The sequence below is a fragment of the Rhipicephalus microplus genome, chromosome 2 (genome assembly GCF_043290135.1).
Source record: "Rhipicephalus microplus isolate Deutch F79 chromosome 2, USDA_Rmic, whole genome shotgun sequence".
Taxonomy (NCBI): domain Eukaryota; kingdom Metazoa; phylum Arthropoda; class Arachnida; order Ixodida; family Ixodidae; genus Rhipicephalus; species Rhipicephalus microplus.
In genome coordinates, this window is record NC_134701.1 from 167,138,898 (window position 1) to 167,160,446 (window position 21,549).

The 21,549-nt window shown below is 44.1% G+C and overlaps 1 long non-coding RNA gene across 1 annotated transcript in view; it reads left to right on the forward strand.

The window, feature by feature from the left end:
- The window catches only part of LOC142786636 (uncharacterized), a 39,476-nt gene extending 22,390 nt beyond the window's left edge, over positions 1-17,086 (forward strand). Inside the window, exons 3-5 of the long non-coding RNA XR_012889100.1 lie at positions 6,999-7,097; positions 11,132-11,233; positions 16,720-17,086. This is a non-coding gene — a long non-coding RNA (uncharacterized LOC142786636). The remainder of the gene's footprint in view (positions 1-6,998; positions 7,098-11,131; positions 11,234-16,719) is intronic.
- Positions 17,087-21,549: the final 4,463 nt, after the last annotated feature.

Sequence of the window (21,549 nt, forward strand, 5' to 3'; positions counted from 1 at the left end):
TATCGCAGATATGGAGGACGGTTAGAGGTTTGCGGTCATTGCCCAATCAGAAGTCGCCATTCAAGGCCTTAGCCCTTCACCAAAATCGACCAGATGTGGACGTTGCTGGAGAGTTCTGTGCCGGATTATCAGGGCAAACTACAGCCATCTGCAGCTCACCCCTTTCGAGCAGTTGTCCGCCACCACGTGACTCCTGTATGGACTACCCGTTCACCATTCAGGAGCTCAAAGCAGCACTCGCTTCATGCAACAAGACCTCCGCACCAAGACCTGACGGAATCTCCTATAGAGCCCTGTGTCATCTGGGTGAGCGCGCGAGAATAGCTCTACTTCAGCTATATAATGATTGTTGGCTAGAGGGCACTGTCCCCTTAAGTTGAAAAACTAGTCGTCTGGTACCATTACTAAAACCTGGCAAATCACTATTGGAACTCTCCTCCTATCGCCCGATCGCATTGGCTAGTTGCGTGGGTAAAGTGATGTAGAGAATGATTCTCGGCCGACTCGAGTGGTACTTGGAGTATCATGAGATCTACCCAAATGCCATGGCTGGCTTTCGACGTGGTCGATCATCGATCGATAGCGTCATCGACCTAATCACGTACGTTGAACATGAGAAAGGCCATAAGCGTCTTTGCGCCTCTCTGTTCATTGGCGTTAAAGGAGCCTATGATAACGTTACACATGAAGCCGTCCTTACCGCACTAGAAGAGATTGGAGTGGGTGGCCGAATGTTTAAGTGGATACGCAGTTATCTCCAAATGCGATCCTATTTTGTGAGTACAGAGACCGGGAACACGTCTACACATTTCAATTGTCGTGGCGTCCCTCAGGGTGGTGTACTGAGCCCTGTGCTATTCAATACAACACTAATCGCTCTCCATACGCACCTACCAAACAATATTTATCTAACAACATACGCTGATGACATCTGCATCTGGACATCTGCGGTAACTCGCCTGCAGTTACGAGCGAGAATACAGAGAGCTGCTACTGCAACTACTTTGTATCTACGCAATCGAGGCCTGGAAATTTCCTCCGGAAAGTGCGCTCTTCTGGCATTTACGCGCAAACCCATGTCAAATTACAGAGTATCAATTAACGGTCAAAATATACCGTATCGTCGATCTCACAAATTTCTGGGTGTCATAGTCGACAGAGACATATCACGGAGCCCTCATGTGTCGTATTTGAAAAAGCGATTGACAGGCATATGTCATCTTTTCAAGTTTCTCGTTGGAAAGACTTGGGGAATGCAGCCTAATGCTATGTTACGACTGTATAGGGTGCTTTTCCTTGGCTTTTTACGATACAGTCTGCCTGCATTATCAAACGCCAGCAAAATAAGTCGACGCATGATACAAAGCGTTCAAGCACAGGCGCTTCGAATATGTCTAGGTCTGCCTCAGGGTGCTTCAACAATGGCGACTATAGCTATAGCTAAAGACCAGCTCGTGCAGACCCATATTGAAATTGAAGCTTTGAGAACACACATAAGGCATGTGGGCCGGACTGCCCATCACCACCTAGCCTCTCTGCCAGTGGATAGACCTCATACGTCATTTTGTCGAACAATAACTACACATGGTGACTCACTACCAACTGGTTTTACGCCCGCGGCGAGACCTTCAATTCCTCCATGGTGCCTCAAACAGCCAGTCATCAACCTGACAATACCAGGCATCCAGAAAAAACGAGATTTCTCAATACCAGCCCTCAAGCAGCTCGCCTTACTTCTGCTGTACGAGAAGTACCAAGACTGCACCCACGTCTACACCGACGGCTCCGTCCTGCCAAACAGCTCAACAGCGGCGGTAGTTATTCCAACGCACGCCACAACCATCAAATTCAGGACAACTCATGCAACCACAACAACGGCAGCAGAGCTTGCAGCGCTTCGCACTGCGCTGCGTTTCATTAACGACCAGAGCACGCAATGGTGGACAATTTTCGGCGACTGCAAGCCGGCACTGCAGTCACTTCTGTCAAATCTACGCCGTGGTCCACACGAGCAGTTGGTATTTGAAACAGCAGAAATGCTACACCATATAACAGAGAAAGGGCACGACGTTATATTTCAGTGGTTGCCAAGCCACTGTGAAATTATCGGTAACGAACGAGCTGATCAAGCTGCCCGTTCAGCCCATACAGAAGACAACGACCAGTCAATACCTCTCTCAAGGACGGACGCTGCTAGGAGGCTCCGCATGCTTGCTCGCCAACGCTCCCTGGCTCTTTGGAATGAGCCTCTCTTTACGCATGCAAGATTACGATCCCTTGATCCAACGTTAAGCATGCAGCTTCCAACAAAAATTCGACTAGGCGACGCTACTGCTCTGTGCAGACTATGGTTGGGGTCGCGTTTACCCGTGCGTACGCGTTCCGCATAGGTATGGCCGACACTGCCGACTGTGCACACTCCGGAGATGAAGAAACAATTCGACATATCCTGTGTGACTGCCCGAAATACAACCTGGAAAGACAACACCTTTCTAATAAACTAAACAGGTTAGATGACCAGCCGCTGTCAGAAGAAAGTATACTGCGCCATCGTCATGACTCATCGTCACAGAAGAAAGCCGTGCAAGCGCTACTGGGCTTTTTACGAACTACTGGCCAGTCGGAACGCCTCTGAGTGGACTGATTTTGTGCGTGCGTGTGTGTCGGTGTTTTTCTCTTATTTATTTTTTACTCTCCCTTTCTCTTTCAACCCCCTATTCCCCAACCCCAGTGTAGGGTAGCATACTGGATACTAGCATCTGGTTAACCTCCCTGCCTTCCTTATTTCTCGTTTCTCTCTCTCTCTCTTTAAAAGATTAGTGACTCCATCTTCCACGCCTAGTGTGTCCAGTATTCTCCACAATTCCTCTTGAACCACGCTATCGTACGCTCCCTTGATATCCGAAAATGCTAGCCACAGGGGCCTGTGTTCCTTTTCTGCTATTTTGATGCACTGCGTCAGTGATTAATTATACACAAGTAAGCCATCTAGCGCACACTTCAAGAACTAAACTAAATGACTTAAGGAGCTTCTTTTCATCCCATATTGATTACATACAAGTACCTTCATCCAGCGGACATTCCAAGAAGCTTATTTTTATCATATGTCGGTTTTATACAAGTACTGCCATCGGACATTCTAAGAACTCTCCTGTGGCGCATACCTGAGAAAGGTGGTTGCTGCAGAGGATGATTGGGCGACGCCTTAAGGACCTTCGCCCCTAAAAGTAATGTCGTCAAGCAAATCACTCAGGTTACTTTAAGACTACCATCGGTGGACCTCAAAAATTAAAGACACCGGAACAGCAGGGTGGATACAATGTTCGGTGAAAGTAACAAACTTGCACTGTCGAAAATTGTTCCAGAACCAATCACGTCCTATCATTGCGGCCACAGAGGTACTATCACCGTCATTCCTCTTAAGTGATAATAAAACAGACCCCCATCCCCATAAATATCTGTAGCGACCATGTAGCGACATGTGTAGCAGCCCCAAGACCATAAATGTCCATCGCAATAAATGAATGAATGAATAAACTTGATTTAAACCTTGGTAGTTTTACTGGGCGAGGAGGGGAAGAGGGAATTAATCTCTGTCTCTTGCCGCTTTCCATCGATTATGACGGTGGGGCCTCAGGTGACCGCTTGAAGTCCTTGAACCCGGGTGGCATCTTCAGCTTGCCGGACGGCTTAAAGCTAGTGGCCAGCTCGTCGGTGGTGAGTGCCGTTTCCTGACGCCGCCGATCGGCAACAGTGACCGCGGCCGCGGTGGAGTCTGGCCCGAGCCCTCTCGCGGTGGTGGCAGCAACAGTTGGCCTCGGAGTTCGTCCCTGCCTGACATGAGTCGCGAAGGGAGCGGTGACAGTGACGTTAACGTTTACAGCACACTCCCAAAGCACCTGCCACCAGATATTTATAGTAGCGAGGTGGTATGGCGGTCCATTGTAATCGGTATGCAATATAAAATCACACTTTTTGTACGAATCCTTAAAAGACATAAGTGAAGGGTTCATAAATGAAGACTGGCTAAAAACAAAGTCATCAAATGGACGAGAGCGCTACAATGTTTTCTCATTTCTGTGAGCATGCTTCGACGTCATCCCCACTTGTTTCATGGAGGGAGACGGCTTATGCAAGAAATATAACTGTTCAGCACAGCTATATTGGTATGAAAAACTAACATCTAACCGATTGCACACTATCATCACGTATTTTTGTATACTTAACTGATAGCGGCCACCGGTAGCAGCCACCGTATACAAATTACTTTTAATTGAATTACGAATCGTCAAATTATGAAAGTCTCAAGTACAACACGCTAAATATAACTGGCAGAGCTTTCGAAGTTGTTTAATAGGCGTAAGGTATCCGATGTAAGAAGGTATAACATGTAGAAAAAAGAACACGCTCTGAAAAGCGGAGGAAACGTCAAAGCAGTGAAGAGGAAACTTGGGATAGGCAAAAATCGGATGTATGCACTAAGGGACAAAGAAGGAAAAATAACAACCAATATGAATAGGATAGTTGAAATAGCGGAGAAGTTTTACAGAGATTTGTACAGTAGCCGGGACAACCACGACCTTAATACTATACGAACTAGCAGTAAACCAGATGACACCCTACCAGCATTGATTGAAGAAGTCAGAAAAGTCTTGGAGAGCATGCAAAGAGGCAAAGCTGCTAATGAGGATTAGGTAATATCAGATCTGCTGAAAGATGGAGGATAGATTGTGTTAGAAAAAACTAGCCACCCTGTTTACGAGGTGTCTACTGACGGGAAGAGTACCAGAGTCTTCAGAGAATGCCAACATCATCTTGATACATAGGAAAGGAGATGACAAGGACTTGAAGAATTACAGGCCTATCAGCTTGCTCTCCATAGTGTGCAAGCTATTTATAATAGAAATTGGTAATAGAGTTAAGAAAACATTAGATTTTAATCAACCGAAGTAACAAGCAGGATTTCGAACAGGCTACTCAACAATCGACCACATTCGTACTATCAATCAGGTAATAGAAAATGCTCAGAATATAACCAACAACTATACATAGCCTTCATAGATTACGAGAAGGCGTTTGATTCAGTAGAAATATCAGGCGTCATGCAGACACTGCGGAATCAGGGCGTAGATGAAGTATATATAAACATTCTGGAAAAAGTCTACCGGGGATCAACTGCTACCATAGTGCTTCATAAAGAAAGCAACAGAATACTATTCATGAAGGGTGTAAGGCAGGGGGACACAATCTCCCCAATGGTATTTTCCGCGTGCTTACATGAGGTTTTCAGAAGCCTAGAATGGGAACAGTTAGGAATAAGAGTTAATGGTGAATACCTTAGTAACTTGCGCTTCACCGATGACATTGCATTGCTGAGTAACTCAGGGGACGAATTGCAGTTCATGAATACGGAGTTCGACAAGGAGAGCAGAAAGGTTGGTCTTATAATTAATCTGCAGAAAACGAAAGCAATGTACAACAACCTGAGAAGAGAGCAGCGCTTCGAGATAAGTAATAGTGCACTTCAACTTGTAAAAGAGTATGTCTACTTAGGGCAGGTAATAACCACGGAGCCTAACCACGAGATTGAAGTAACTAAAAGAATAAGGATGGCGTAGAGGACATTTAGCACGCACTCTCAAATAATGACAGGTAGATTGCCACTATCCCTCAAGAGGAAGGTGTATATAACAGCTGTGTCTTGCTGGTACTTAGCTACGGAGCAGAAAACTGGAGACTTACAAAGATGGTTCAGCTTAAATTGAGGACGACAGAGCGAGCGATGGAAAGAAAAATGGTAGGTGTAACCTTAAGAGAAAAGAAGAGAGCAGAAGGGATTAGAGAACAAAGGCGGGTTAAGAATATCATAGATGAAATCAACAAGAGGAAATGGACATGGGCCGGGCATGTAGCGCGTAGACAGGATAACCGCTGGTCATTAAGGGTAACTGACTGGATTCCCAGAGAAGGAAGCGGGTTAGGGGGAGACAGAAGGTTAGGTGGGCAGATGAGATTAAGAAGTTTGTGGGTATAAATTGGCAGCAGCAAGCACAGGACTGAGTTAACTGGGGCAACATGGGAGAGGCCTTTGTTCTGCAGTGGATGTAATTAGTACGATGATGATGATAATGATGATGATGATGAATTACGAATAATCAGTCACCTTACGTGCCACTTATGTTGCAAAAGAAGCTTCAGTCTTCTGTTCGTTTTTATTCTAATTGCAAGAGTCTGTTTAGAGTAATGGCATGCGGAAGCGTGATGTATGCGTTAGATTCGACAGGCAAGCTTGAGTGATATTTTTTTTTTCACACAAGCGACAAGTCACGTCGCTAGTTTTTTTCTTTTGCCCCGAGTAATACACCTATATCTCATTATTCTTAACGAAGGAAGTCATTGCGGATGGTATGTTAGACAATTGATGATATAGAAATTTTGTTAACAGTGGAATAGGCATATTGGTGTTCGGGGCTGTAGGCCCTCCTCGGCTTGCTTTCTTCTCTTTAATTTTTTAGGTTCGAGGACAGACATACACATACCAACTGCTGCTTCTGCCTTCATAAAGACAAGACCAATTTAAAAATTGGCTTCCGTCGAACTGGCCGTTCAAGAATTTTATATCGCCTCGCCACGGTGGTCTAGTGGCTCAGGTACTCGGCTGCTGACCCGCAGGTCGCGGGATTGAGTCCCGGCTGCGGCGGCTGCATTTCCGATGGAGGCGGAAATGTTGTAGGCACGCGTGCTCAGATTTGGGTTTTATATCTGCCTGTCTATATAAAGAATTTTACATCTGCCTGTGTCACCATCATCCGCTGAACTTTTGTCTTGTTTGAGATAATTACTTCTTGGTCACTCATTTCTTTGCTATCGTAAGACAAATGTGAAGAACATTAATCGAGCCTATGTTTGACTGAATTGTAATAAATTACTCTTGGTCTTTAAACTGTACAAGTTCACACCTGATAATATAGCTTTATTATGTGTTTCTTGCTTTCTAGGCTATATTTCATGCAAAACAATGACAGACCGCTGCCACAATCACACAAGACCAAACTGCCTCATACGCAATGGGTTCCCTATTCCATTAATTAAATGTTGTAAGTATTTGGGTGTAAGTATTAGCTCCTAGTACATAACGTACAGCCTGTCAAAAGGAGTAAACCATAACTGTCAATCACCAGTATAGTCTTATGCAAAGGTAAGCCACTATGCTTTACCTGGAGAGCGAAATTCAGACACGCCTTCCACACAGATGTTCCCTTTAGAATTAGACCCGTCTGTATCTCATATACCAAGAGAAAACTAATTGCATCGTTATTTTTCAGCCACCTTAATATCTTTTAATCTGTCATGATTACTACAAAAAAACTGATTTAACGTCATATACCTTGCTTGAATTTATGATCTTCTGTTTGCATTGAGGAACAAAAAAATACGATCCTTCAAAACTGCCTTCGTTCATTAACAGAAAATAATGTTATTTACGATTATCAGTGAATTCCTTGGCAATTCGCTTAGCAAACAATAAAAGCTACCTTGTCGGTGTCAAGTTAATGGTGCTGTAGCAAATTATTGCGATTAACGTCACTGACGTCATGAGTCGCTGCAGCCGCCCGCAACATTCCGTCACCGGCGAAGGATGATCAGACTTAAAGCGGTCATGAAATGTTTTCCGAAAAATTTCAACTGCGTGCGTATTTTAGGTCTTGCATGGCCATCCATCCATTACTAAACCTCGAATCGTTTCAATGTCCGTGTTTATTCCATATTTAGAAAAGCACAACTTCGTTTCCGCAACTCGTGTTTTACAATATACGTAATATTAAGTTAGCGAATCAAGTCTCCATTGCAGACAGAACACGAACCTTGAGGAGCCATAGTTGTCTGAGGTTCCGAGCATCAAACATTTCTACTGCGGTTTCATGAAGGCGCCAGGCGCACAAATGGTGCCGACCGTCTGACACTAACGCACTTGAAGATCATTAGATTGCTGTACGATCATGGCAATACGAAGATAATTACACGTAAATTAGAAAACGACCCTTCACTGTGTACACCCGCAAGTATCACCTTGGACCAAAGAGGGTCCAGAAGAGCGCGCCATTTATTGGAAACTGCCAAGAGTGGTGCAGGCGCTGTTCAGACACCATTCAAACTCCTCCACCGAGGTTAGAAGGCAGTCGGTTTTTGAACCTTGGGGACTGCTACGAACTACAAAATTGTTTTAATATTGTACTAGATGTGAATCAGCTATTTGACTAGCCTGTGGAACACTGTCCATTCATGTCTCCGTGCCAACGCGCCGCACCCTGTTCACCCGTGGCAGTTGTAGGAACGATGCCAAGTAGGTCAAGTCGCAGCTGCGCGTTGACGTCACTCTCTTCCTCATCCGCAGCAGCTACCTGCTCCTCTGAACACACATAGGTGGTGTTGCTCCTCCACCCACTCGCAACACACTTCTCTCTCCCTTCACCTTCTCCGCCGCAAGCAATGCTCAATCACTCGTCAAGTGGAAACACGCTTTCGGCTTGTTTATCTGCGATGAAACTCGCACCAAACCCAACCCGCCTCTCGTGTCATTGCGTTTCTAAAAAACGCTTACTCAAGTAAACGCTCCAAGTTTTGCTTCAGACCATTCTTCTGGCACCTGCGTCGACGCCGATTTCAGCCGGGTCATGGCGTGGGCACCACTGCTGCTTCGCATCCCATCATGGTTATGTATGGAGAGATGGTCCATATTTTTTTTTACTTCCTAGCTTCCTTATCAATTTAGTACGTTAAAGCAAGTGAACGTTCACCTTACGTTGAAGATTGAAAATGTCTAAAGATGATGCCGATTCGCCGGTGCCCATAGCGACTGGCGGTGATGTTTCAAGATCGTGAATGTTCTTGTATTTCGAACGAGCGTTATTGTCCATAGCGTGGATATTACACCGACATATTTAGGAATTGGCATGCCCTAATTATGTTCAAGCAGTAAATGTTACAACCGGATAGCTTCATTTTCGTTTCACAGCTTCTTTATTGTTACTGTAATTGAGGAGAGGAAGGGAAAAAATTCTGCGATACCATGCCGACCAACTAAGAGGGTTGTATTTTCTTAAAGAGATGCTATCCATGGCATTCGGGGGAATTTCGAAAACAATAATTTGTTCTTTTCATAGACAGGTTTTTTTGGTGACAAACTATTGGGTATTTTTTTTAGTGTCTTAAGTGCATGTTATTAACGAATCTAGACCCTTAAGTCGCTCTACGAATGCCCTCCAATTTCGTACAACTGGCACCGACGCTTCTCTTGCATCTCTTGCATACGCGAACAAAGCAGAGCGTAATGTCAGTTTGAACCGTCCGTTGTATGCGACTTACAGAAGCAACAACCAGTATATTTTTTTGGCCAAATAATTATAAATCACTTTCCGAACAAATGGCGCGGACACCGTGCTTTTCAAGTGGATTACGCACATAAACAGCACCATCTGCTTTACAAAGTTCAAAAGCCAAATTAAACTGCTCTATCGTAAACATTCTGCACTCCTTATTGGCAGAGCAATTTCTGAAACTATGCTCGCCTCGCACTAGTAGTGCCTTTCCTCAAGGAAGAGTGAAGTTGAGCGGCCTTAATTTGTTTTTCACCATCTTTTTTTCGCTCTCCCTCTCTCTTTCTGTGTCTGTTGCTTGTATCACTTGTTCATAATGCTTTCTTTGGTTATTTTCTTTCTCACTGTGTCTATCTGTCTTGCTCACTCTTTGTATATTTATTTCTTTTGCCTGACTTTATTTCCCCTTTTGTTTTTTGTCGTTTGTCTCTGTGTGTATTTTTTTCAGTTATTATTTCTATTCCTTTTAATCCACTCTACTATTCGCTACCTCTTTCTTTCAACGTTTTTCTTCCTCCCTTTCCCTATTTTCTGGTCTTTCTTTGTTTTTTCTTTCACTCTTTCTTTCTCCCTCTCTCCCTCTTTCATGCGTCCGTTTTCATTTGACACTTGCGAGTGGTGCTTGCCCAAAGCCTGTGCCCCAAATCATCAGGTCAACTGCTGTGGCGCAAAGCCACCTGTGATGTCTCTCATGGCGGACTGGAAAACTACAGATAGCTGAAGGGCCAAACAACGAAACGTTCCTTTCCTCAGTGAGGAAGCCTTCATTTTTGTGAGGCCGCCTTATGTCACTCTGAAAGCTTCCTCACTGAGGAGCCCTCGGTGAAAGCTTCCTTGGCGCTTCCTCAGCTTAAGGTTGCTTTGGCGCTACCTTCGTGCGCTTTTAGGTCTGCTCCTTGCCCTGAACGAGCGCTTCGCCTCACAGCTAGCCCACGTGATGTTTTCGTTTTCGAGGCAACCCTCCCACCCCACCCCTGCGGGGAGACACGAGCGGCGAGCGTGCGTGCACGGTGCCAGGCACCATAACAGTATGCCCCAACTAGCCCAAGCTGCCACACCATAACAGCGTTTTAAGAGGCGAACGTTTCAGTGTTGCTAGAATGCACCACGTTTTGCGCTCAACTACGGTGGCTTTTCACATTCAGTAATCGTAGTTTGAAGAAAGCGTACACGCGTCTCTATATTAACACTTCAATTTGGAAGTGATGTGGTGACCCAACTTTTTTTTACAGAATAAACGCTTGTGAGCAAAGCTTATATTCGATAATCTCGAACGCAGGAGCGCGGCAACCATTCCTCCCGCGAGGACGGGTTGAGGGATTGATTGATATGTGGGGTTTAACGTCCCAAAACCACTATATGATTATGAGAGACGCCGCAGTGGAGGGCTCCGGAAATTTAGACCACCTGGGGTTCTTTAACGTGCACCCAAATCTGAGCACACGGGCCTACAACATTTCCGCCTCGACGGGTTGAGGGAGCTTTCAGAGTACGCTTGCTTCCTCCGTCGGTACTTGGTTGTAAGGAAGCCTCACGTAAGGAGAGGACGCGGTCAAAGGAAAGGAACGTTTCGTTGTTTGGGCCTTAGGAGATCTACTGTGAAATATTGAAGGCAGCACATGCAGGTTCATGATGATGAAAATAATTTTCGACAAAGCACATGTTACCCACACCTGAAACAACTTTGTTCTTAAAACAGCGCTTTATTTTGATTACATGGAAACAAATTTTAGTTAACTTGTTGCATCTTTCAGCGCCCAAAGGAATACCATGTGAATTAGAGTGGTGTAATGAATGCGCAGGTTTCACCACTTTTATTGTTGTTCAGAGGCCAACGTACTGTGACTGTCGCTGTGGTAAGTGCTAATTCTACCGACACTCTTACCTCAAAAAAAAAAATAAGCGTGACGCCTGTGTGACGCGAATAAAGTCTATCGTTCTGAATAAAAATGCAAAAAATTGGGAAGTTATGGTGCCAAACCTGCCCACCTTGTGTTGTTTGATGGGCGGCGAAATTGAGTTAGACCGGTGTTTTTATAGCTTGCTTTTTCGAAATGGCAGCAACAACTACAATGTTTTATTACTTTGACGACGCACTTAGTACCTGAGAAGCATAGGCACCGAGCCACCAAAGCAGGTGTTTATAATGCACTCTAACTTAAGTATAACCAAATCAATTATAAGGAGTGAATGAATATATTGAGGATTCATAATATTATCGCATATTTCTGTAAGCAACAGACTCGGAATTTTCTTTAAGCGCATAAAAAAACTTCTCATAAGTTAGCGCACATTCTCTTACAGAATATGTCGTTTTTCCTAGAACCTGCTAGTTCGCCTATCATTTTCTACATGTCCCGCCGCGGTGGTCTAGTGGCTAAGGTACTCGGCTGCTGAACCGCAGGTCAGGGATCAAATCCCAGCTGCGGCGGCTGCGTTTCCGATGGAGGCGGAAATGTTGTAGGCCCGTGTGCTTCGATTTGGGTGCACGTTAGAAAACCCCAGGTGGTCGAAATTTTCGGAGCCCTCCACTACGGCGTCTCTCATAATCATATGGTGGTTTTGGGACGTTAAACCCCACATATCAATCAATATCATTTTCTACATTGCTCGGATAAAAAGCCCAAACATAAAAAGAAAGACGAGGAAGAAGGAAGGAATGGGGTCAACCAGATTGGCATCTAGTTTGCTACCCAGCACTCAGGTAAAGGAAATGGGTCCGGTTGCTTGGCAATACATCCAACTACTGTTTCCAAATATGGTGTGATTGTTCCGCATCATGAATTCAATTGCCTCAGCTGCGACATTTTAGGCTCATGGTCTGCATTTACCAAAGGTCGAGATCCAAGGCAAAATGTACAGGGTGTAGCTAGGAAACTTCACAGAATATACGTAATGAGAAACAATTCTTGCTTACTTGTAAGTGTTTCGCCTTCTATCGTTGTGCTGGTGGCCGTCACCTGTTTTATGCGGTATAATGTGTCGCAGCTTTCGCAACCAAGCTGTCTGTCCAGACCGCGAACGTTTTCGACATCTAAGGCTGTTTCACATGCCGCGATTGCCGCGGAAAAAAAAAGTGTTGCGTTCGCTCCACTCGCCCTGTTCGCAACCGCCGCTAATGGTGGTTTCGTTTCAAATGTACCGCAAACGGTCCACGATTTTCGCTCTGCGACTGAAGTGGCGGCCAATATTACTCGCCGCCGTTCGTTGCGACAGACACTGTAGAATTTTTCAGATATGTAACAATCTGTGCGTTATAATGTCATTAAGTTTCTATGAACGGTAACGAAGAGCACTTGTTCCGTCATTTAGGAACACTTTCCAATTTAAGTACACTTTAAAATGCGCAACAGGAACCATTAACAAAACAGACACGTACACAATATTTTCACAGCTTTGCCGGCCCGGCCATATTTCGACGGATCCTGAACAGAAATCGCTGCTGCCGCTGCGATCAGAGTGAAAATTTCCGACTTTTGGAAGCTCGCCGCTGATCATCGTAGCGAGAGCGAACTGCTAATTTTTTCGCTGCGAGCTAACTCGCAGCCTGAAAATCGCTACGTTTTGTGTCATGTGAAACGGCCTTTACGCATGATTTCGTGCCTGTCGCGCTTCTGTCATTTGGCGCTACCCAGAAAGTGAGTGCCAGTATCAGTTTTCGAAATCTAGATAGAGTAGGATAAACAATTTAGGGCTCATGGATGTTGAAAAAAAATCTTTATATGTCAGAAATACTTGTTTACTCGATTCTGCTTATGTGTGACGAGGTGTGTGCTGGCTACAGACATAGGTGCTGAATTGAGAATTCCTAAAGGGGCACAGTATCATTGCCCTGTAGCAAAGGTATTGTGCACCTTGTGTTGCATTGTATAACAGCGTCAGCATAAACTGCCGCACGTTCCAAGGAAATGCCGCAAAAAAAAGGCAAGTTAACACGGTAAATGCAGGAAGCAGCCGAAACTTGTGAATTAGAAAAAAACTTGCATGGATTATCACTTGGTGAGTTCGCTTGTTACAGAAAAGACCTGAAGCTACTATAAATATCTTTTCGTATCAGTACAAATCCATTACATATATCTAAATCAGCGGATTTTGCATTCCTGCATAATATTTCACATAATAGTTAAGACCATTGCAAGGTAAATAGCACACATGGTGCTGACGGTATTCGTATTAGGACTAACAATCCTGTTTTTCAAAGAAAAAACTTCGTTTTGATCTAGCCAATATGGGTTTCGTCCTGATTCATATCATGCAAAAGACGGTTTTTCGAATTCCCAAAAGACCTTTATTCTTACTTCCTCTTTTCAGTCATTCCCGACTCGAACATTTCTCTTGGTTTTACCGAGATTCTGAAAAGTCTAAATTTTCTAAGCAACTGTACCAGCCAAGGTTTTCTAGTGGTAGTTGTGTCCGACTACCAACCAGGAGCTAATGGAATCAAACTCCAACCACGGTGGCAGCATTTTAGATGGAGGCGAAAATACCACCTGACATGCACGTACTCACATTTCGACGGGCGTTAAAGGCCTTCGTGCGGTCGAAATTCAGCAGCCCTCTTAGAAAGGCATCTCTTACGATCATATTGTGGTCTTAGGAAGTTAAGTTTGAGCCAACTCTAATGTTTTAACAACCTCTTGGATCGCGTCTTTGATGCTCAGTTACCTTGTCTGTCAAGCCGCCATGTTACCAACCACTTTCTGAAGCCAAGATAGTCCTAAGAGTTCAGAGACAGGATCGCTTTGCAAAGCGCGGCTTGGATTCTAAGCCTCACATGGACGCCATACGCGAAAAGCTTTTGCACGCGAAGTGTATTTCTCTAGCGTGAGAGCACAACATTTTTATAAAAGATAACCACCTCGATCCTCCTCCAAATTTCAGCAGTATCCGTGCTACTGTTAAATGAAATGCATACCTTGCGGAATTTTATCATAAATGCATCTTTTCGCAGACTACTACGTACATTTCTCACGAAGTGAATACATATTAAGACAGCGAACAGTTGCAGAATGACTCGAACATACTAAAATGTTGCCAATAACAGTGCAAACACAGAACTACACCATAGAAAACCTAAGTTTAGGCACCTGTCTCGCAAATGCACTTATTCATAACATACATACTTGCTTCATCTTCAGCTGAAGCAGCGTCCAGGAGACAAAAACAAAGAGAGCGAGAAGCAAAATCAGACGCTGACTCATAACTAAACTTTATTTGGAAAAACAATCAATTATTGATGACAATAGTTGTGACTGTTCTGCGGTGATGTTATTTTATGGAACGAAATATCTACGCCAGCTCATATCATCACTGCCTCGTACGATACGACCATACAAAACAAAGTTGGAGATCCGAAATCACTCATAACGGCCACATGAGAGAAACATCAAAATGAAAAACGTAAAACTTCCCCGAGACAACCGTAAACTTTACGCATACATAAGAAGATATTTTATCTACCTGCATATGAAGATTTGTTGCCTGTTCCACCATTTTACAGCGGAGCTCTTATGGTCGACATTTGAAGTGCGTCATTGATAGAAGAATATCATCATTATGAGCCGGCATGCACTTGGTGCATCCTCTTTTTGATATCCTTCCTCCTTTTCCTCTTCTACTTCTGAGCCAAGACAGTGCGCCTATTTGTCCGGGGTGCGATAATAACTCCGTAGGACGAAAGACCGAGAACAGACAAAGATAAAAAAATAAATAAAGACAAAAAAGAATGCGAAAAGAAGGAATCCTTAGCGCAAAATACGTTTGCCCAGGTGAGATTCGAACCTGCGTCCTCAGCATGCGAAGGCGAGCGTCATAATCGCTTCGCTGTACATAAACACTTTTATATTTATTGCTGGCTATTCAGATAGGTCATTGTGTAGCCTCGTATAGGTTGCAGTATTTGGAGATGGCAAACGGAAGTTGAGGTGAGAGAAGAGATGTAAGTGTGAAAAGGAGGAAAAATTAGATAAGCCACGTACCTGCGTGCTTCGCTGCAAATGACGTCGAAAAACAATAGCCACTTTCTGGAAGTGAGATACGGCACCATCTTGCGGTATTGTGAAGAAATGAAAGTTCATTTACAACAAAGAGGCGCTGCTAGGTGGCAGCACAAGACCATTTTAGTTAAGGCCCTTGAATTTGTTATCGAAGTGTAGGCAACACTCGCTTTTTCGTTCATAGCGTCACATTGTCAGCGCAGTATAATAAACCCTTCCTTTTTTAGAATTACGTATTACGCATTTTATAAATAAAAAACACACTGCCCAGTATTTACGTATTGATGTTGCGCCTTAAATATCGAAACGTTTTCTTTTTAACCGACAATGTTCACAACCACGAACGCAGCCATCAGATCAAAATAGGTGGGCTCTGAAGAAGGGCTTGAACTTTCGCTTGGTGGCTGAATTGTTAGACAGACACTAGCAAGCAGATTGACGCTGCAAAATTGTTGCGTTGAATTGTCCGAAGAAAGCCTATCGTCTGTAATAACTGGACATAAAGAAAGAGAGAGAAATGAAAAGAAAGAGAAAACAAAGGGAATAAAATATGGAAAGATAGAGTGTTACTATAGAGAGAACCTAATATATGGAAAGATGGAGAATTACTACAGAGAGGAACACGTTGAAAGGAAAAAGAAAAATATAACAGAGAAAGGGAAGGAAGAGCGAAAAAGAACGACAGAATCAAAAAGGCACAAGGGGAAAGAAATGAAAAGACGCACGCAGACACAGAAAAGACAGCGAAAAAGACGGCAAGAATAACCATGCATAGTGTGGTATAGTATATGTGATGACGAAGACTGACATTGGTACTCTGGCCTAGGCGTGCTTTCTAGGCTAGTGCGACCAAGAAAGACCAGGTGCAAGAAGCTCCATGGCTTTCCGTGGCGCATATACACCCAGTTTTGTAAGGACGATCCTGGAATTTCCGACCAGCGTAACCATTTCTACTATTAAAAGCGCATGTGTTAATATTTACGGTGAATATACCAACATTCCACAGTTGCGGACCTGTGTGAATGTACATGTGGATTCCCCTTTGGCTCCCACGAGGTACAGAATTCTCCTTTGGCAGAGGAAGACGAGGTACAGAATGCTACAGCTGGCCCGATATCGGGTGATGTCTCTCTTTTTTTATATGTAGTATACATCAAGAAGTGGGAAAGAGAGAAGTGAGAGGGTAAAAGCGTAACCAAGCCAGGACCAGCTAATGGTCCACCAGCTCTGCGTTGACCCAGCTTTGTGCGACTTGGTGCAAGCTGAGCTAGTTTCATTAAAGCAGTTGCGAACATTTTCTTGGCCTAAATGAAACTATTTATAACGTTTTCCACTTTGTTTTCCAGACGTTCCATCCCGCTTGCCAGGAAACCACTCACGCAGTCCTGCCCAGAGGAATAACCGATGCAGACGCCACGCGGGACGCCAAAGGGCTTAGTGACCATACCTTCATCTTGATATTGCCGACCTTTTACAGCTGAACAAGGGCGTCTTTGCAAGCTATTTGGTATTTCACCGCAGGATTTTGAGAAGACGCGAGTACTAACAAGGTATTTAGAAGGAAACAGGAGAGGGAAATGTTTGAGGCGTATGTCATCAATAAGTTGGGTAGCAGATGCATAAGTAAACTATCTGTTGACCTGTTTACTTCTGAAGTCACTATATCGACAATCAGAGGGGTAGGCGGTTTTATTTGTTTTTATCGTGTTTGAAAATGTGGCAGCAAGGTATCCACATGATACCTATAGCACTGCCACATTTTCTTTATGTGTGAAAGGAACGCAAAATAAACCTTCGTTACGAGTGTGCCTCTTTCGAGTCAACTACTTCTTTTTACATACTTTTGTGCTGCACTACACCCTAAACTCTGCCTGTACAGTATTTGTCGTTATAGAAGTCTTAACTATATCAGAAAGAACATATATGACGTTTATAAGGGTTTTCTCTTAATTCGCATTTCGGGTGTATTGAATACCACCGTCCTTGCGGGCTCGTCAAATGTTCACGGAGCTCGCTACCTTGGCATGAAGTGAACTTTGTGGGTTCTGTCACCACAGACGGATAATTGTTTAATTGATTTGCCCATTATCTGATAATAGATGCGTATCGACTAAACACTACAAAAGATGTTCCGCTCAATCGTTGGCCTTATTACGTCTTGACCTCATCTGCACATACATGCCATGACAAACACCGTTCCTGCTCGCTCAAAATATGCACAATTGAATTAGACACAACATAAGTAACCTATGGACTTCCGTTGGCAGCTTGCTATAGTAGCGTTTTATACGCATACGTGTTATGGTATCCGCCGTACTTATTAACCTTATTTAGGAGCTCGCGCAAGAACCTCAGAGGGTCTAAATTCAGGCAGAGCTCCACTACTGCGTCTGGAATAAGCGTGTAGTTGTTTTTGGTCGTTGCACCCCCATTCTCATTTTTATTACTCGCTTTAAGCCAACGCTGTGTGGCTAAATGTGGACTTGTTTATGCTAATGAGACCTAGTATTTCTTATTATTGACTAGCTCTGGCTATTGTTGTCTGATTGATGGCTTGTGCTCACTAGTGTAGACTTAAGAGGTGACTGAGTGCTGAGTAATGCTGGCGAACTGACTGCTATTGCTTGCAAATGCTAGTTGTCAAGCTTGAGCAGTGCATGCTCGCATTGTTATTGTTGTTTAACTTTGGCTTGTCCTGCCTAGCACCAACTGATCTGGGTTACTTTCTGTCAGGCTGAAAGAGGCTAGTGTTGGCTACAGTTGCCCAATTTTTGGCATTCACTGCAGTAAAAAATGTAATAAATATTGTATACGTGTTCGGAGCACACAATGTGACACACATGCATCAATTATCGCTGCTCGCTAGCGCATGACAGTGCTCCAGAGTGTTCACCCCTCCTTGTTATAACTTACATTACATTAGGGCAGCTACACACTTGTGGAGTGAAGACTGAGGAAACAATGCTGCTGGTGGCCTTCCCCTTCTCTTTTCTCTCCTCGTCACCCTCATTACACTTTGCCACCCTTTGCTATTGATATTATACAAGACTTTGCTATGCCTTACCCATCTCCCCTTATCCCCCTGATTCCGCTCAGTGTTTTTCCTCGCCTACTTGCTACACGTTAATATACACGGCTGTGCTTTGTTTTATCATCTTGACCATTCCGTTCCCTTGTCTGCTCTCACTGTGCAGCCGTATGCCGTACACAATAACGCTACATACGCTTTACCCTCTCCCTTCCTTTCTTGCTCCCGATACCTACACCATTCCTTCTAAGCCTCACTTCCCCTTCCCATCACTTCGCATTACTATACGACTCATCGCTATGATGAGCGAGAAGCTGCTTGGCCGGTACCCGCTTTTTTTCGGCGCATACCCACCCAGTTTTGTGTGGACGATCCCGGAATTTTCGCCAAGCGTAACCATCTCCACTGTTAAAAGCACGTGTTAATATTTCCGGTGAGTATACCAACGTGCCTTAATTACGGATCTGTGTGAAGACACACGCGCATTTTCATTTTGCTCCCACGACTTTCCTAGCTGAGTATAAACATATTTGAAGAACTTTTATGAGAAACCCCTCATAGTATAGTTCGGTGGCAATATTCCTTGCTTCTTGGTGGTGCTTGACTGCTGGCCTGCCAGTCGTGGGACTGAATCCTGGCCTCGGCGATAGCGCTTCCAGAGTGGCGAACGGTCAGAGGACTGTATTCTTATATTTAGGTCCACGTTACAGAACCCCAAGTGATTGAAATTCGCGAAGCCTTCTTCAACGGCGTCTGTCTTAGCCATATTGGGGTTTTGGGACGTAAAACCTCCACAATGGGACTAAAGCTCATGTGCGTCTTTAAATACAGACATATACGCGGCAAGGCAGAACTCACTTGAAAAAAAGGAAGTTAATTATTCTTTTAGAATGTTCTCACGAAGCCAGGTTTTTGTGTTGTTTCTCACTCCAACTGCCCTTTAGGTGCACCAGTGCAACCTACGTGTCTGGTATACCCTCTTGCCATACACTTCTATCGATAAAGTAATAGGGGCCTTGCTTCATCACTCAATCATTACTTTGAAGAGCAGCTTTTGCATCACAGAGTATAGTTATCTATGAGTGAGCTCTGCGGAAATGAACCGTATTGCCTCCCGAACTGCAAGAAGCCCCGCAAAAGTGGATGTGGTCATGATATCTGTCAGTGTAAACGTGTGCTGGAGCGCCGTACATTTCAGGAATGTGCAGAAGGGTAACTTGCTTTAGGCAGATTGGTGATACAAGGGACTTCTGTGTAATCCTATTTGTCTAATTCTGAGACCTGATCTATGCAGGACCCACGTAGGTATCACAGGAACATGTGGGAAAGAGAAACTTGTTGGGGTAACGTTCTCGTACCCGAATATTGCTCTTGAACAACTAAGAGTCTGGGTGGGTGGCAGGGAGCACTGATAGAGGATGTTGCCTGTATTTGGTCAACAGGCCAGGTTGGACTCGAAGAAGCTCTCACAGATCGTGTATATTGATAGGATAAGCTACTAAATCTTATGACGACTGCTGTGTTATCTAAGGAGACTTTATGTTATGTTGTTCCTGTTATTGTGTGAATGGACCTGCCCAGCTCTTCTTTTCTTTGTAAATATTCTTTTTTGATTCCTGTACTTTCAACAAGCGTGAAAAGGAGTAGCCAGTGCTTTACAAAAGCGTCACCGTTTCCTAAATTTATATAATAATAATAATCCCAAGTTTCCATTGGTTCTTGAGCAACGTGGTAGGCCCAACCACGGGCGCAACCGTTGCGCTTGGATGCTTTCTAGTGTGCTCACACAACTATGACTCATACTTCTGAGCACATGCATGCTGTACCGTATCTTACGAAAATGTTTGTTACATTTGTAGGGGAGCTGCCTACGACTAGTATTCTCTTGTTCCTGGCACGACTCGAAGAACGTCGACAAACCTCCGTAGCTTTAACTTCCATGCCACGACGTTTTGACCGCGCTAAATTCCCGTCGACGATCATATTAAGGAATTTGTGTTGCACTACAGCCGGAATCTTTCTTCCATTCACGATTGTCGGGTGCTTTGTCAATACTTTGTCGGATACCTTGCAAGCATTGCACGTTTTTTCAGTTGACAGTGCGAGACCCTGACGTTGTAGGTATTTTGCTGTGATGGCACGTTTGGGGGGCGTGGAGCTCCAGACGTTCACTTGCGATGTCGTCCACATATGTACTAACCTTCGCCATGTCAGGAAGTTCAGCAGCAAGTCTAATGAGCGTGATGTTGGAAAGGGTCAGACTGAGAACACCCTCTTGGAGAGACTCGCGGACCATAATAAAACGATCGCTATCTCCTCCGCTTGTCTACGCATAACCAGTAGGACGGCTAAGGTAGCCCACAATCTATACACACAATCGGATTACAACGTCTGAATCCTCCAGCGCACCAAAGATAGCATAATGCCACACGTTGTTGACTGCAAGGGTTGAAAGAAAGAGAATTCTCCACTGGAAGAGTTTTCTTTCTTTTAAACGAAGTTTTGAATGAGAATTTCGGCACAAGAAACAAGAACGAAGACACAGTAAGCATCAGTCATGCAGTGCATCAGATAACGACGGCTCTGAAGTTATCAATATTGATGATTTATATGTGCGGTTTAGCATCCCAAAACCACCTTGTGATTGTGAGAGACGCATTATTGTTTACTGGTATGATGGACGGCCGATCTAGCACAAAGCAATGTTTCTCAAGCACAAATGAATTGGGCAACTGCAGTAGTTTCCGGATTATTTCGTGCACAGTCTGTGATATTTCGAAGCCAACAAACATTGTTCAAAGTAAATGTGGCAGAACAGATGCTTATAAGAAAAGAACTGCTGCAAATTGTGAATATTCGAGCTACTCAACCTTCATATGATATACACAGCTGTGCCCTGTAGAGTCTGGACGCAAGAAATCATTTCCTTTGTTAGTGCGAATAACAATCCAAAAAAAGGATCTCGAAATAAAGAAGTACGTGCTGTTTTCTTCTCTGCTGATATCACACATTCAACCTACAGTGGACACCAAAAGCGTAATCACACAAATGGGAAGCACACAGATGGTGAAACACACACTCGCATTGGCAAAAAGCCTTGTCTTCCTAAGTTGTAACGCCATGAAAAGTTATCAGTACAGTGCCCTGC